General features: G+C 38.2%; 1 protein-coding gene across 3 annotated transcripts in view; it reads left to right on the top strand.

Moving 5' to 3' along the window:
* LOC134534667 (uncharacterized) overlaps positions 1-16719 on the top strand; it is a 783923-nt gene that overhangs the window by 321711 nt on the left and 445493 nt on the right. The gene's annotated exons all lie outside the window — the stretch shown is intronic.

The raw sequence follows: 16719 nt of genomic DNA, 5'->3' as shown, positions 1-16719 counted from the left end.
TGCTGAAAATGGCTGAGAACCAGGCAGAGAAAGCCTTTTGTGTGCTTGAATACGCCCGTAGCAAATCGGTAGTGAGTGTCCAAAGAGCTTTCCGTAGCAAGTTTAACAAAACACCACCAGTTTACAATAGCATAATGAAGTGGTACAAGGAATTCGAGGAAGACGGCTGTTTGTGCGACGCAAAACGGTCCGGTCGGCCAGGCATGTCACAACAGCAAGTGGATTGTGTACGGGACATGATGGTGCGTAGTCCCAAGAAGTTAACTTATCGGGCTAGTGCAGAATTGAACATCCCTCAGCCAACAGCGTGGAAAATTATTCGTAAGCGATTAAGAGTGAAGCCGTACAAATTGCAGCTTCTGCAAGCCATCAGCCACGATGACAAATTGCTCCGACTGCAGTTCTGCATTGCCATGCAGAACCGTCTTGAAGACGATGACTTTGCAAGCAAATTAATCTTCAGTGACGAAGCCACTTTTCATCTCTCAGGAAGAGTCAACCGACACAACACACGCATATGGGGGTAGCAGTCACTAACCCGAAAGTCATTTGGCCGAAATTTCGGCCTAGTGCCTGTCGGCCAAGTGCCTGTCGGCCTAGTGCCTTTCGGCCTACTGCCTTTCGGCCTACTGCCTGTCGGCCTAGTGCCTTTCGGCCTAGTGCCTGTCGGCCTAGTGCCTTTCGGCCTAGTGCCTTCGGCCTAGTGCCTTTCGGCCAAGTGATTTTCGGCCTACTGCCGCGGCCCCGGTCAAGCAAGTCTGTTCAGTGGCCAAGATCGTAATAGGTGACCAGTCACGTCTTTATGTAAGCTTTGCATGTCAGTTTCTTAACCAGGAATGCACGTCGAATCGCACAGTGGGAGATTTGCCCGAAAACGTGGTCAAAATGCAAATCGCGAACTTAAAACCCCGACCAAACTGGCGATGTGGTAGTAATGTTAGATCATCCCTGCATGGGAAACCGGATATGGCATTGAGAAATTTCCACATCCTGAGGTTTCACGGCTGTTGACAAGTGAGGGTCGAGTGCGTTGGGCTGACCTAACTATGTTGAAGATAATTCCATGCTGTACTAAAGTGAATGTCGCGGCCGTAAAAATTGATATTTTTGAGTTCTGAAAAATGGATGCAATTCCTGGAGGTATGGCGTCTATATCACTGCGTTATGTTGTTATATATAAAACTGTAGTTTTTTTGTTTTATTTTCTAAAGCGACTTTGTGAACATAATGAAAAGTAGTATGTAAATGGGCATACTGAAACCGGATTCAGGATGTGGTGCCTGTGGTGCCGACCGCCATCTTGGATTGTGACGTCACGGCGGCCATTTTTGACTAAAAATTCTTCAAAATTCCTCAAAAATGACTCAAAATGACTCAAAATTTCCCGTTTTAAGAAAAAATTTCCCGTTTTCGAGGGAAAAATTCCCGTTTCGAGGGAAAATTTTGCGTTTTAGTCCTCAAAAATTCCAGCGGCTGAAAATACCTAAAACTGGCTTAAAACTCCTTAACTCAAGCCTCAGTTAAGCCATTTATAGGATTATGACGTCACCTTTGCAATTTCCGTTACACCCGCCATCTTTAAGTTGACTATCCGATTTTAATGAAATTAAATTTTTTTTAAAATTTATAAAAAAATTAATTTAATAATATTTTAATAAAAAATATTGAAAAACATACTTTTACGACACGGAGTTCAGAGTCCTCGGTTCGAACCCAGTGAGGGCGAAAAAAAAAATATGACGACCGATCCTTCCACCACGGAAGTCACCTACAGACTAACCTACCACCAACAATAACAAGGTCAACTAGTACGATGTCATGTCCGCCATCTTGTCTTCGTCTGCTGGAAGCCATCATAATTGTATCGTCGGCTAGAGTGCGCTGACGCCATGTTAGTTTAATTCTTACCCACTAGAGTGCAGTAAACATTTATTACTGAGGTGCCCCCGCAATCTTGTCATTTGGCCGCCATCTTGGAAATCCGTAATTATTTAGCTATATATTTGGGAAAAGTTCCAAAATTCATTAAATAAATCCCTCATTAATTTACATATTGATTCGAACCGCTCCTGTCCTCGGTTCGATACCCGATCGATACAACAAGGTTTAATTTGATGTAAAAAAATAATAATTTCATTATACCATGTTCAACATTCTTAAAGAGACTTTAAAACCTCTACTGCCATCATCATCCTATAAGCTATCAACACCACCATCTTGGAAATTCATAATTGTAATGCTAGAGATTCAGGAAAAAGTTCAGAAATCATTAAAAAAATTTCCAATCAATGTACTGATTAATTAGATCGACTTAGGTCCTTGGTACGATTCTGGACGATGAAAACAATTAAATATAACATCAATTTAACGTAATAGTAACAGGTTCGAGGAATTAAACACCACAAGTTCTTTTACAAACATAATATTTATTACATAATTTCTATTCTACTACAGGATCACTTACGAAAGCCAGCAAATTTATAATCAATCATTTAGTTCCGCATCGGTGCGAAATGACTAATTCTTAGCTTCAATCGGTTTTTTTCTAGACAGAGTCCAACCAGAACCTTTACTGACATAGTTCTCCTCTTCTTGACAGAGTTTCTGGATACCGTTTTTAAAAGTTTGCTTCACATCGTCAGAACTGTAAATTACTGCAGCCGATGTCTTGAATGCACACTTCTTCACTTTGTCATCTAACGGATACGGCTTTCCATATAGACAGTCCAACCACAAGTTATATTTTAATGGACCGTTTGTTGCTACGTCATCAGTACGCTGATTGATTATGTCCTGTCATATATCATCAAGAAAAGTACAAATATCCTTCGACTCACCTAACGTATTTAGATAATAATAGTCTTTCAACTTTCCACGAAATGCAGACTGCGCCAAGTAGAAGCCATTATCGTTTACTTGTAATGCACCGAACACAGTCTTAGGTTTATTTTCATGTTCAGACGTCATAGCAATCGGTTTCTGCACATGTTTTTTTGCTTGTACGCTCACGAGTCTCCAATCTAAAGCGAGGAGTCGAAATGTCGGCAGGTAGTTCAGCAGGAGCACAGACTCCGCCTTTACATTTTTTCGCATGATGTCGCAAACTGTCAATTCGTGTAAACCATTTAAGGCACTCATCACAGCGAAACTTCATTCGAGAAGGATTCTTCGTGCATTTGCTCCGCTCATGTCTTCGTGCATCATGGGAAAATGCGAACGACGTATAACAGTAGCTGCAAGGATACCGTGGTGATGAAGACGAGCCTTTCAGACCTGATCCAGATACAGGCGTTGCAACAGTAGTACCATTTCCAGGCGTACTCTTATGCACATCGATGCATCGTTGTTGCGCCGAAACCTTTACTTTCTGCCGCACAGCAGGACCTTTGCATGCCTTCATGTGCGTTTTCATATTATATTTTCTGGCAAACTGCTTATGACATTTCTCACAAACAAACATTTTACGATATAGGTTCTTGGCACATTCGCTCCTCTCGTGTCGTCGAGCATTGCTGCTGTTTGAGAAAATCTTGTCACAGTAACAGCACTGATGTTCGTTAGCTGTTGTCGATTCGGCATCCATTGAAGCCTCCATCGAGGGCCAAACGAAGTTCGTCCAGTTTTCCTGCACAGCCAGCACTACCGGCATTAAAGTCTCTTCTGCTGGTGGTATCGCGTCTGATGAAGTCTCCTCCAGTGTTGTCATCGGCGTTGCCAACGGGATCTGCACCTTCTCCGTCGTAGCTGTCGTAAAGGTTCTCGTAGACGATGGTACAACCTCCGAGTTCGAAGTTAAAGTCGGTAAAGATGCCATCGAAGTCTCAAGAACAGCCAATTACACGACTTAAGCACCAGAAGAAACAAACTAGGCGATCTTTACACCGCCGACATCAGTTACAAACTAAACGACCTGCTGTATAGGACTCGCTTATATACATGCACCGTATGGAATAATATGCTAGTCAAATCAAGAACTATTTACAATAATACTAGAGTCAAATCTACAAATTAAAAAAGAGGATCATTTGATCGAAAAAAAAAATCGATCTTTCCAATATACGCCAGGCTTCAAGAGCTACAATTCACGTCATCAGATCCATCTACATTTTGCTCCTATGCTTCAATTGTCCATTAGCTGCAAGTGCTCCAACAGCTCCATCAGCTCCAACACGTAATGTATTTAATGTATGCACAATACATGCAATTTACATGCAATAAATGTAATGATCACACAGTACACACCGGCAACGGAACGTACACACAGTACACACAGGAAACTGATCGTACACACAGTACACACAGGAAACAGAACGTACACACAGTACACACAGGAAACAGAACGTACTCACAGTACACAAAGGAATCAGAACATACACACAGTACACACAGGAAACTAACCGTACACACAGTACACACAGGAAACGAAACGTACACACAGTACACACCGGAAACGAAACGTATACACACAGGAAACGGAAAGTACACACAGTACACACAGGAAACGGAACGTATACACAGTACACACAGGAAACATAACGTACACACAGTACACACAGGAAACGGAACGTTAACACAGTACACACAGGAAACGAAACGTACACACAGTACACACACAGGAAACGAAAAGTATACACACAGTACACACACAGGAAACGAATCGTATACACACAGTACACACAGTACACAGAGGAAACAAAACGTACACACAGTACACACAGGAAACGAAACGTATACACACAGTACACACAGGAAACGGAATGATCACACATACAGTAGCGGAAACACACAGGCTTAGTTGTAAATCAGAATACAAGAAATAAAAACACTAAATTTTTACTTTCAATATTTTATTATATCTCAACATAACACAAATGCAAGTAAAAGAAGCCATTATTGTATGTAGCCAGCTTTCCACAGTTCTTTGAGTATGAAGGATATTTCTTTGATGCACGAATAGTTTCCTGCACAAAGCGGGTCATGTAGAAGTCTTAGCCGGTCAACCAATATGTTTGGATCTTTCCATGATGTGTAATCAATCTCTTCTACCACCATCTTACTTGCTTGTTTATTATAAATACTGTTAATATCACAATCGTCCAGTGATCATAATAAACATTATCAGATTTATTTATTATAACACGATGTTTCCATCGTTTCGGTCTCAGGACATCGCCACATTCTTCGATCTTGCCAGCTCTAGGTGCTTCATCACAGTCTATGCCTTTGCCAACAGCCTCAGAGTCACTGTAACAATCAATGTAGAAAACATCCTCTTCACCCAGATTACCGTATGAATTCGCTATCGATGATGTCGAAGTGTCTTCATCGTATTCATGCTTCCTTTTTAGGAGTCCATCATTTTTACAAAGAATGGAGGATCTCTTGAATATAGGCTTGAATGTATTCTCACTTTACACGGTGTTGATACTTCCATTAGTTTTAGTCTTCCGGAAGCCATTAGCATCCTTCAATTTATGTTCTTCCTCACGATCGGGTGTGCTAATACCATCACGCTCAGGACAAGGAAATTTATTGTCGTAATGCAGATCACTCTTCTTTAGTCTAGTGGATCCATCGTTGTCCTCTATGCCGTAAGTAGTCTTGACTTTACATGTTCTACCATGTCTGTTTAAGCTGTCAATTCGTGTTAACAACCTGCTACATCGATTACAGCCTAACATTTTGCGTAGTGGGTTTCTAGCACAATCATTCTTCTCATGACGTCTAGCATTCCTTCTCATGGCAAAATCCTTGCCACAGTATCTACAGTGGCTTCATTCCGATTTAGCAGCAGATAAGAAACCACGATCCATGGTAGCTTCTGTGACTAATTTTAGATACAAACTGTCAGTTTTCTACAATTGGAACCATTTCTTAAATAGAGTTTTTGTAATATTTCATCAGCGAGAGTTAAGTTATCTAATGCAAAGCAAATTGATGCAAGTAGTTCTGGCTGTCGTGAACGGATTTTGCCACGTGTTGCTTGCAGGTAAATAATATCTATTTCATTAATACGGGATGCGGAACGCTCACTATCGATCGCAAAGGGAGGTTGGTTTCGATAGTCTCCAAGGAGAAAAAAGTTCGTCCTTCCTGCTAGTGCTTCTCAGATTTCTCACGGTCCGCCAACTTGTATTGCGACGTCACGGCGGCCATCTTGGATGGGTGTGACCTTGACCTTTGACCGAAACTGCAGGAATGATCGCAAGCACACGGATTATCTATCAAAATATTGATAAGAATAATCAGGAGCAGACGGAGAAAACCGCCACAAGTTTTCTTTGATATCATAAAAATACAAAAAAATTAATAAAAAATTAAAAATAAAAACAAACAAAAATTCAAACATTCTGCTAGCTTGTGAACTTCTAATTGTTGAGCAAAGATAGAGTTCTAGTTCAAGCTTATATTCAGTAGATCCTCCATTCTTTGTAAAAATGATGGACTCCTAAAAAGGAAGCATGAAGACGATGAAGACACTTCGACATCATCGATAGCGAATTCATACGGTACTCTGGGTGAAGAGGATGTCTTCTACAGTGACTGTTACAGTGACTCTGAGGGTGTTAACAAAGGCATAGACTGTGATGAAGCACCTAGAGCTGGCAAGATCGAAGAATGTGGCGATGTCCTGAGACCGAAACGATGGAAACGTCGTGTTATAATAAATAAATATGATAATGCTTATTATAATCACTGGGACGATTGTGATATTAACAGTATTTATAATAAACAAGCAAGTAAGATGGTGGTAGAAGAGATTGATTACACATCATGGAAAGATCCAAACATATTGGTTGACCGGCTAAGACTTCTTCATGGCTCTTTTTGTGCAGGAAACTATTCGTGCATCAAAGAAATATCCTTCATACCCAAAGAACTGAGGAAAGCTGGCTAAATACAATAATGGCTTCTTTTACTTGTATTTGTGTAATGTTAAGATATAATTAAATATTGAAAGTAAAAATTTAGTGTTTTTATTTCTTGTATTCTGATTTAAAACTAAGCCTGTGTGTTTCCGCTACTGTATGTGTGATCATTCCGTTTCCTGTGTGTACTGTGTGTATACGTTTCGTTTCCTGTGTGTACTGTGTGTACGTTTCGTTTCCTGTGTGTACTGTGTGTACGTTCTGTTTCCTGTGTGTACTGTGTGTATACGTTTCGTTTCCTGTGTGTGTACTGTGTGTAATCGTTTCGTTTCCTGTGTGTGTACTGTGTGTACGTTTCGTTTCCTGTGTGTACTGTGTGTACGTTCCGTTTCCTGTGTGTACTGTGTGTACGTTTCGTTTCCTGTGTGTACTGTGTGTACGTTCCGTTTCCTGTGTGTACTGTGTATACGTTCCGTTTCCTGTGTGTACTGTGTGTATGTTCCGTTTCCTGTGTGTATACATTTCATTTTTGTGTGTACTGTGTGTACGTTTTGTTTCCTGTGTGTACTGTGTGTACGTTCTGTTTCCTGCAGTAGCGTAGCTAGGATTTCTGTTCGGGGGGGGGGGGGGGGGGGGGCACATTTCGTCATTCACCTGTCATCCTAATTGGGGGGAGGGGGGGGGTTCCGGGAATCCTGCCCCGGAAAAATTAGGATTTCAAGGTGCAAAATGGTGCTATTTAAGCGTTTATCGTGCCACAATATAGACTATATAATTAGCAGATAATACAATATTTTTTTAAAATAAATTTTGTGTGAAAAATTTCACTATTATTTAAATGACCTTCAAAGTACTTATACAAACGGCTTGCAAGCAGGAACACTAAAACTAAAATACAATTTCTTTCAACTGTCGACAATAATTACGTGACTTACGTCTCTAATAGTATAATATATATATATATATGTTAAGCAAGTGGTAATGTTTTCTTAACTCTTAATCAATCCATTGATCTCAATACTCCCATACTATTTTAGCTGCACTGTTTATACTGAATATACATTTTTTTCTTTTATTGTATCTTTAGAAAGTATACTCGGGACTGCTTAAAAAAATAGCATAGTATATTGGCATTTCAAGTAAAAATTTCTAAACTTATAATCTTATAATAACAAACATACATTAAATAAAAATCTACATTAAGCAAGGGCTAATGTTTCCTTGGTCAATCAAACACCAAATACAAATATTACATTAGCTACATACTGTATAAACACATTGCACGAACAAATATAATCTATTAATTTTCTCGTGTTCATTCATGATACTTAAAAACCTCAGCCATTAAGAACTTAAGAAGTGTATGTATACTAACATTTCAATAACAAACCTTTAAACTTTTAAAACATCAAACACTAGGTATCTGAAAAAGTAAAAATGCACTAAAGAAATAAATTATGTGATAATATTTCCTTGATAACTAAATTTCAAAACACGTATATACAGTATAGACACCTAAAGTGAACAACTTCTATAATTTACATTTTTTCTCGAATATGTTCATAGTGATTTTATGAAAACTCAATACTTCTTTAAAAAAAAGTTATCTACAAACTGTCCAAAAATCATTTCAAAGTTGAAAACACCAAACAAAAATTTAAAACTGCTATTAAGAATTTATAACCACGTTCTTAATCATTTTAAAGGCCACTCTTTTACTAATCCATCTAAACAAGCAGCATTCTTCTGTTCTTCTTTGCGAATTTCTCAATCAATATATCTTCGTTTAATGGTATGCTGCGGTGTATGGATATTAGTGTGAGTCCATTTAGACGGTCTTCACCAGTGCTGTTCCTGAGATAGGTTTCAGTCTCTTCATAGTTGAAAAGCTTCTTTCAACTGATGCTGTGGTAACAGGCAGAGAAGCCAGAATTTCCAGAAGTATATGTAAATTTGGAAACAACATTTCTTCGCACTTCTTCAGTGCAGTGATTGCGTCCTTCGGTAGCTCATCTTTGGAGTTTTTCCATTTCATTTTCCATAAATCCCACTCACCTTTGAACATGACTTTATTGGTGTTTGTAAGGTCATCAGCATAGAAATTAAAAGCTGTCTCTACATCACTGAAACTAGATTTTACAACATTCACTGGTATGATGCACTGCAATCCTACAATAATATTCTTATGAGATAAGAATCTTTCACTGAGGGATGAACTCATTTCTTCAATATAAGGAATGAAAGACATCCTCCTGAAGTACTCCTTTGGTGAATTTGCTGAGTAGTTTTCACGATGTTTCTGCCTGCCTACACATCTTGGGATTGCTGGAACCACACCAAGAACATCTGCAAGCTCTAAAGAATCTTTGAAAATATTTTCAAATTCTTCATCGCTGTTGCTGCGCATATCAGCTAATTTTAGGCCAACTAACTCAACTTGGCTAAGAGCTGTAGCCAGGTCTATGGATTTGCTCTGTAGACATTGGGAGAGTGAACAAGTCAGTGAAAGCATTTTCTCGGAAACTTTAAGACTAATAATGAAGCTAAAGTCACAGACACTTTTGTGAAGGATCTGTGCTTTAGCACTTCCTTCCTTGTTTTCGTCGGTGATGTGTTCTAGAGCTTCAATCACATGAAGCAGAGCATTTACAAAAAGGGAAACTGCTTCGTGCCTTTCTACCCAACGTGTTTCGCAATACTTTATTAAGCCCGTGTGGTTCAGTGGTGAAGAATTTAATTTGGTTTTCAGTACATGTATTCTATGAAGAGAAGCTCTAAAAAAATTGCACACCTCACTCATAATACCAAAAGAATTTCGAATGCATGGGATCTTTGAAGAATCGTTGAGGCAGAGGTTAAGGCAATGCGAGGCACAATGAGTATACAATACCTTCGGGTATTCTTCTGCTATAATATCTTGGACACCTCGGAATTCGCCTCTCATTGCTGATGTTCAATCGTATCCCTGACCTCTTAGTCTGTTCATATCCTAACCAAGGGAAACCAAATTTTTCTTTAAAGTATTTGCTAGTCCAGCCCCACTTACATCATACACGGGAACAAATGACAGAAAATCCTCCCGCAGTTCAGTGACTTCTGGATCAACATATCTTTTACACAACGAAAATTGCTCTATTCGCTGCACGTCACTTGTTTCATCTGCCAGTACCGTGAAGTAATTCGCTTTTAATGCTCGGTTGACAATGGTTTCCTGGAGAGTAGTTCCAATAATGCATATGATCTCATTTTGTACAGTTGGGCTAGTGTACATAGCATTTCCACTACAGGTTGTGATGTGTTCTTTTAGCACATCATCCCCATGTTTAGCACGATATCGCAACAGTGCTCTGAAGTTGCCATCATTACTGTCGGGTTCTTCAATAGAAGGGCGTCCTGCATCTTTGTGGCCTCTAAGTGCAATTTCTTGTCTGCCACACAACACAATTGTCTGAATAATTGCTGCTAATTTTTTCTTGTTGCTTAAGATGATATCTTTTGCTTGATTATTTAGCTGAGTTTGTATGTCCTCTCTTTTACCATCGCAAATCTGAAGAAAGTTACTTACTGATACGCTAGCATCTTTGTGGTATTTGTTGTTTGCATGATTCTGAAAGCATTCGATGGCATTCTTCCAGTTGGTGAAAGGGATTTTAACCAGAGAACCAACAGATTGGTGTGATCCTTTACCAGTACCACTACTTGAAGTCGGTCCAAAAAGAACACAAAATTTCTTTTCATTGGAATATGCTAGCCAGCTGAATCTTTCCAACCAATTAATCTGAAAATTCCTTTTTCTATTGCCCTTAAAATTACTTTCAAATTTGTAGTCAGCATTTGGAGTCCACGTGTTTTTTAAAACAGCTTCCTTTTCATCTTCGCTTACATTGTGTCTGTCAATGAAACTCCCGATATCATGCTTATTTTGCATTTTTAAACTCGCTATTTCAAATGTGCCTTGCTCATCAAGAGATTGTCTGTGTTCCAAAGAAGGACCTGAACACTGCGATGTTTTATTCTCGTCAGCAGCCTGTACAAAATAAAGAAAAAAGACACTTCTGTAGCACTGTCCGATTAATTGGTTGATCATGGGTACCAAAGCATTTGTAAAGTCACAATAAACAAATTCAAAGTATTTATGTTATTATAAATATTTACGGTATGTTTTTGACTGTCTACTTCATACGTAACTTCGTAAAATACATAAACAAATAACTCACAGGGAACCTAATAATTAAATGCAGAATGTTATTGTACAGCTTTTATCTACAAATTACCCCATTAATAACTGCAGTTAATATAAATAACATGCATGTGACTAATTATGTATATAAATTAGTTTCCCCCCATTCCATTGACATGCATGTTATGCTGTTTTATTCATCTACACTAATATTATAAAGAGGAAAGAATTGTATTTTTGTGTGTATGTTTGTAATGAATAAACTCAAAAACTACTGTGCCGATTTCAAACATTTTATTACCATTAGAAAGCTACATTCACCCTGAGTAACATAGGCTATATTTATTGCTAGAAAAGATAAGGAATCCTTACTAAAACTTTAGTAACGTAACCCAAGGTGCAAAAAAAATTCCATAAAACATCTTACGTCGCATGCGCTGCGTAAACTATTGATGATAGAACAAAAGTATTTTCTACAATATTAAATAACATATCAATATCTACTGTAATTAACCTGTGTTCCTGTAGACTTAGTAGGTACTTAAAAAAAACAAAAAGGCCTAGAAACGTACGGGCCATGGCATACGTCAAGAAGACATATGAACAGTGAACAGAGGCGGAACCCAGGTAAAATACAAAGAAATTTAGGTGTTAACACCCCAAAAGGTTGGTGGGTGTTAAGGTGGATCGTAATCTATAAAAATATAAATAAAACAATTAAATCTGGTTACTTCTAGATTATTTTAATGGTTAACTTATTTTATTTTGAACAAGCCAGATTTTTCATAATAGGTATGGTAGTTAATACTTTTGGTCACCACTTTAATGACTTACAAACTAGTGACAATATATATTTTTATAAAAATAGACAGTTTCAGTAAACTCAAAGTTTAGTACATTAAATTATAATAGAATTGAATTTTAACACGCGCAGGCCGGCCGCGGATACTTTGATAATTACTTTACAGATTACATTTATTTTAAAGCAAGTTGCACAAACAAGGTTTCAGAGTAATAAAATCAAAAATAAACAATTTTTCATTATTTGGATTGACAAGTACTTTTCATTACTATATTTTATACCTTTTTCTTTAATTGGTAGTTGAATAGTTCGCAAATTGTTCGTAGAGAATTTAAAACTTAAAAAATTTAAGATTTCTTACATTGTGTCTTCCAAACATAGACTTAGCTGCATGCGAAGTGCTGACATCCGAACGGCGATGTGTGACGGGGCGGATAGCGGACTAAGGTTGACAGCACGATGCGTGGAATTTAGATGGCCGAAATCAGGAACTCATAGGGGTAGATGTGGTTGTCTACCCATCACTGGGTATGGAAAACCCCACAAATTGTGGGGTAGGTCGGTGGTACTATCTATCCATGATGGTAGACGTCCACTAGCGCGGTTGCACGCACTTAATTCGGCAGAAAAACACTAACACTAATATCATGTTTAAACTTAAAGTTGTAAGGGGATTTTCCCCTGGTCGTCGCGACTACATCCTATATTCTTTGATGTCCGACTTCTCAGTAGGAGAGACGCGGTCGCGGTAGAAGTAGCGCGGCAGATGTAGGATGCTCCCTGTACCACAGTAGATTGTCGACTCTCTCTACTTGAGAGAGTCCCTTAGTTCCTGCATGGGCTCAAAACCGAAAAGGGGGAGGGGGGAAGAGAGAAACAGAGTGGGCGGAGCTAAGCGGGCCATGGGAGGAAAAGTACCTTGGGATTGGTCAGGGCTTGTGCCACAAGAAAAATATAAAACTCTCTATGAGCGCCATCTTTAGTTGGGACAGGCGCCATGAGATAGCGCACCGAGCGGTGGCGTTGCTGTATGCCGTCTAAGGCCAAGGGGGATTGGAAGGTGGTGTTCCCTGGCGGGAGAAACAGACATTAGCATGCTTAGTTTCGGTTGTGCTTGAGAGATCGCGCACAAGCCTCGTGCGTGGAGCGCAAGCATAGGCGTGGCTTGTTCCTAAAGGAGAGGAGGGGTTGACGAGGGAAGGGGCATGGTCTTGCCTCGGTCATGGTTCCTGGAAGCATAGCAGAAAACCTAAGAGGGCCAGGGGTGGCGGGGAAGTGCTTGTTTTATGCCGAGACCAGCACATCCGCTTTGCTCGCCAGGGCCTCGAGCCTGGGAAAGCGAGCTAGGCTCGCCTGACGAGGCAGGTACCCCTGCGTGAGAAACAAGGCGGAAGGCACGTCAGGCAGGGAGAGTTATCATGCCTGTTCCTGCATGCCGGCGAGATAAATTTTACTTGGTTAGCCTACGCTGCATGTAAGCGTCTGCATGTCTCTGCTGAGACGTTGAGACTCTCTAAAACCCACTAGTAAAGTTTTAATATGTATAATCCTGAGTGGTATAGATGAGAAAATAAATTTTGATGAGGTACTCTAGCTTATGGGAAATTAAAAATAATTTAATAAATAAAAGTTGAAAATTGAGCCAAGAAATTACTGATTTTCGGCTCACTACAAAAAACTTAATGATACCATGTGTCCAACTATTATCGTTATGTCACAATAACCACTTCTTACATTTTAAAAGTTTATAGAAGTACCGACCAAAATTAGACGATGTTATTCATACTTCTGTTTAAATACTTACCCAAATAAATCATATTGTTTTAAAGACTGTTTCGATTCATGTAGATTACTTTTTGAATTGTTCAAATCGGCTATTCCAATCAATAGATATTACAAATTTAATAAGTCACTAGCGGCCCGTTCCGGCTTCGCACGGGTGGACATGATTTTTTTAATATTTTTACCTTTTATTTATATTTTTTTTGTTTTTCATTTCTATATTTTTTTTTAACACAGTATCGCATTATCTATGTATACTTACAATCCGAATTTGTTCATCGTTTTTTTACTAAAGTAACTTATTTAATCTTAAGGGAGACATTACTTAGTATTTTTTTATTTACATTTTTTCAACATTTTACATAGCCCCCAAGTATTGTTGGACAATGAATTAGCTCAAACTGATAACAGTCTAGAATTTCTGATGGACACAATCTATCCCGACATCGAAAATCTCACAGAAAGAAATTTCAAATGGCTCTGTTCAAGGGCGATAGTGTCACCGAGAAACGACTCAGTAAATGAGATAAATATAATTATTATGGAAAAAGTACCTGGTGATTATAAATGTTCCAAATCTATTAACACCATGTGCAACATCGAAGATACAGTGCACTACCCACAATAATTTTTAAATTCCCTTAATCCTGTTGACTTGCCACCCCACGAACTAAAATTAAAAGGAGGTACTCCCATTATGCTATTGAGAAATTTAAGCCCTCCTAGTATGTGTAATGGCACAAGACTTTTGATAAAGGAATTACGAGACAATGTGATTGTAGCAACAATCATCACTGGGCCCGCGGTCAGACAGCTCGCTCACATTCCGCGAATCCCGATGATTCCGACAGATTTGCCTATATCCTTTAAAAGGTTACAGTTTCCTGTGAAGATATCGTTTGCCCTTACGATAAATAAATCACAGGTACAAACTTTTTCGATTGTTGGCATCGACCTAAGAAAAGAATGCTTCTCTCGAGTAGGATCTCCTGAAAATCAATATGTTTTGTTATCACCTACAAATACCACTGCCAACATAGTGTACAGTGAAGCTTTAAGGTAAAAGTTTTGTAAAATAAAAGTAAGAACCAATAGAATTAAATAAAGCTTTAAAATAAAAATTTAATTACAGAAATGTAAAAATTACAATGACTTAGATAAGCTTTTAAAATAAATACACACACCTAAAACAAGAAAAAAAAATTAATTAAAAAAGAAACAAAAAATATAAATTAAAATACTTAGGAAATTTAATTAGGTAAGATCAGATAAAAATGTAAAATGTAAAAATGTAAATTAAAAAATACTAAGTAATATGTCTCCCTTAAGATTTAATAAGTTACTTTAATAAAAGAACGATGAACAAATTCGGATTGTAAGTATACATAGATAATGTGATACTGTGTTAAAAAAAATATATAAATGAAACAACAACAAAATATTAATAAAATATAAAAATATAAAAAAATCATGTCCACCCGTGCGAAGCCGGACGGGCCGCTCGTGAGCTATAAAATGTTCTATCAAATAAGTTGATTTTTAACCACTGAATCAAGTCACAGATTTGAACAAAGTAAATAATGTAATAAAAAAATAAATAAGAAGAAGAAATTGTACACACACTCGAAACCTTTAAAAATATTTATTGTCGTCAAAAACTATGAACGTAATTATTATGAAGAAAGAGAAACAATTTTTTCCTTCGTATAAAGGGCATTGATTTAGGCTCAAATAGGATCTTTTATTTTTTTTTTGCCCGGCTTGATTTTATGTTGTTTTTCTGTAGCTCATTTTGGGTCGGCTCAAGACTCTAAGGCTCGTCCATCTCTAGATGAAACAATAAAAAACATTGATTGTTTCCATGTAGCTACCAAAACGTTTTGGTTATTGAATCTAGATTGTGAACAATACCTATTCCCATGGAAAATTTCAGTCCGATTAAAAACTTCGATTCGCATGACATATTTGCGTGTTGGACTATTGGCGAGATTTAATTTATGTTGGCTCACATAAAATACACAAATAAGTAAATAAAAACTAATAGCTGTTTTCATTCTGCCTCATATGGAATTAAATTCCGCAAATAAATTTAATGGACACGATAAAAGTGTTGTTATTCCTGATTATGTGGCAACTGTAGCCGGAAAAAAAAATGCATATTTCATTTACTTTCCATCCCTTCCCAATAAGATCCGCGTTTCCATAGCATTTTATGTTCGACTCAGTCCGTTAGGTACTAATCCAATTGGTGTAATGACATTGAGACATAACGTTTTGAAACCCGTTTCCGTGGCCATTTTGAAAACGGTAAGCATTTTAGAAATGTTATAGAACCTATATGTAAACTTAGTATTTTAGTAATATTAACTTCCAACTCGTGATTAACTTATTAGTTATAAATCTTACCTGTATTGATACACCTGTCATTGTCATTTCATCTCCACTTCCGTCTTGCTTCGGCACTTTATTAAAATACGAAAGTAAATTACTTCCTTTCCTTTTTTTGTCGCACATATCTATACTTTACGTGTAACAACGAGCTGACGATACTGTTGCTTTTTGCACACATCCGTGACCACTGCTGAGTGCTCGCCCTCCCTACCTCGCAATGTCACAAGTCTCCTACCCCTGCCCCATGCACGCTACGCTACTAGCGTGGCTATTTGAAAGGGAGTTGGCAGCAGGGGCTGACCAGCTCGCACCCCTGCTGTGACAGGGGTAAGCAAGGTAGCCAGCCCTCAGAAACACACAAACAACTGTAAAAAGAAAAGACTTTGACCTGGCAACAACTTCCTTCCTATGACGCACAAAGTTATTCCAGCTTTCCTTAGACTAAGCACTGGAACCGAGTAAATATTACTTCTCTTTGTCCTCAATACCATTGTAAAATAATAAATTTGAGGTAAAATTTTGTATGAATAAGATAAGTGTAAGAGTATTTTAAAATAAATAACAATTATTTATGCAAACTTTATATTAAAAAAAAATAAGATTTAACTTTCGGGGGGGGGGGCATGGTCCCCTTGGCCCCCCCTCTGGCTAAGCCACTGGTTTCCTGTGTGTACTGTGAGTACGTTCTGTTTCCT

The sequence above is a fragment of the Bacillus rossius genome, chromosome 8 (assembly GCF_032445375.1).
Source record: "Bacillus rossius redtenbacheri isolate Brsri chromosome 8, Brsri_v3, whole genome shotgun sequence".
Lineage (NCBI taxonomy): Eukaryota > Metazoa > Arthropoda > Insecta > Phasmatodea > Bacillidae > Bacillus > Bacillus rossius.
This window is presented reverse-complemented; position numbering and strand designations above follow the sequence as displayed.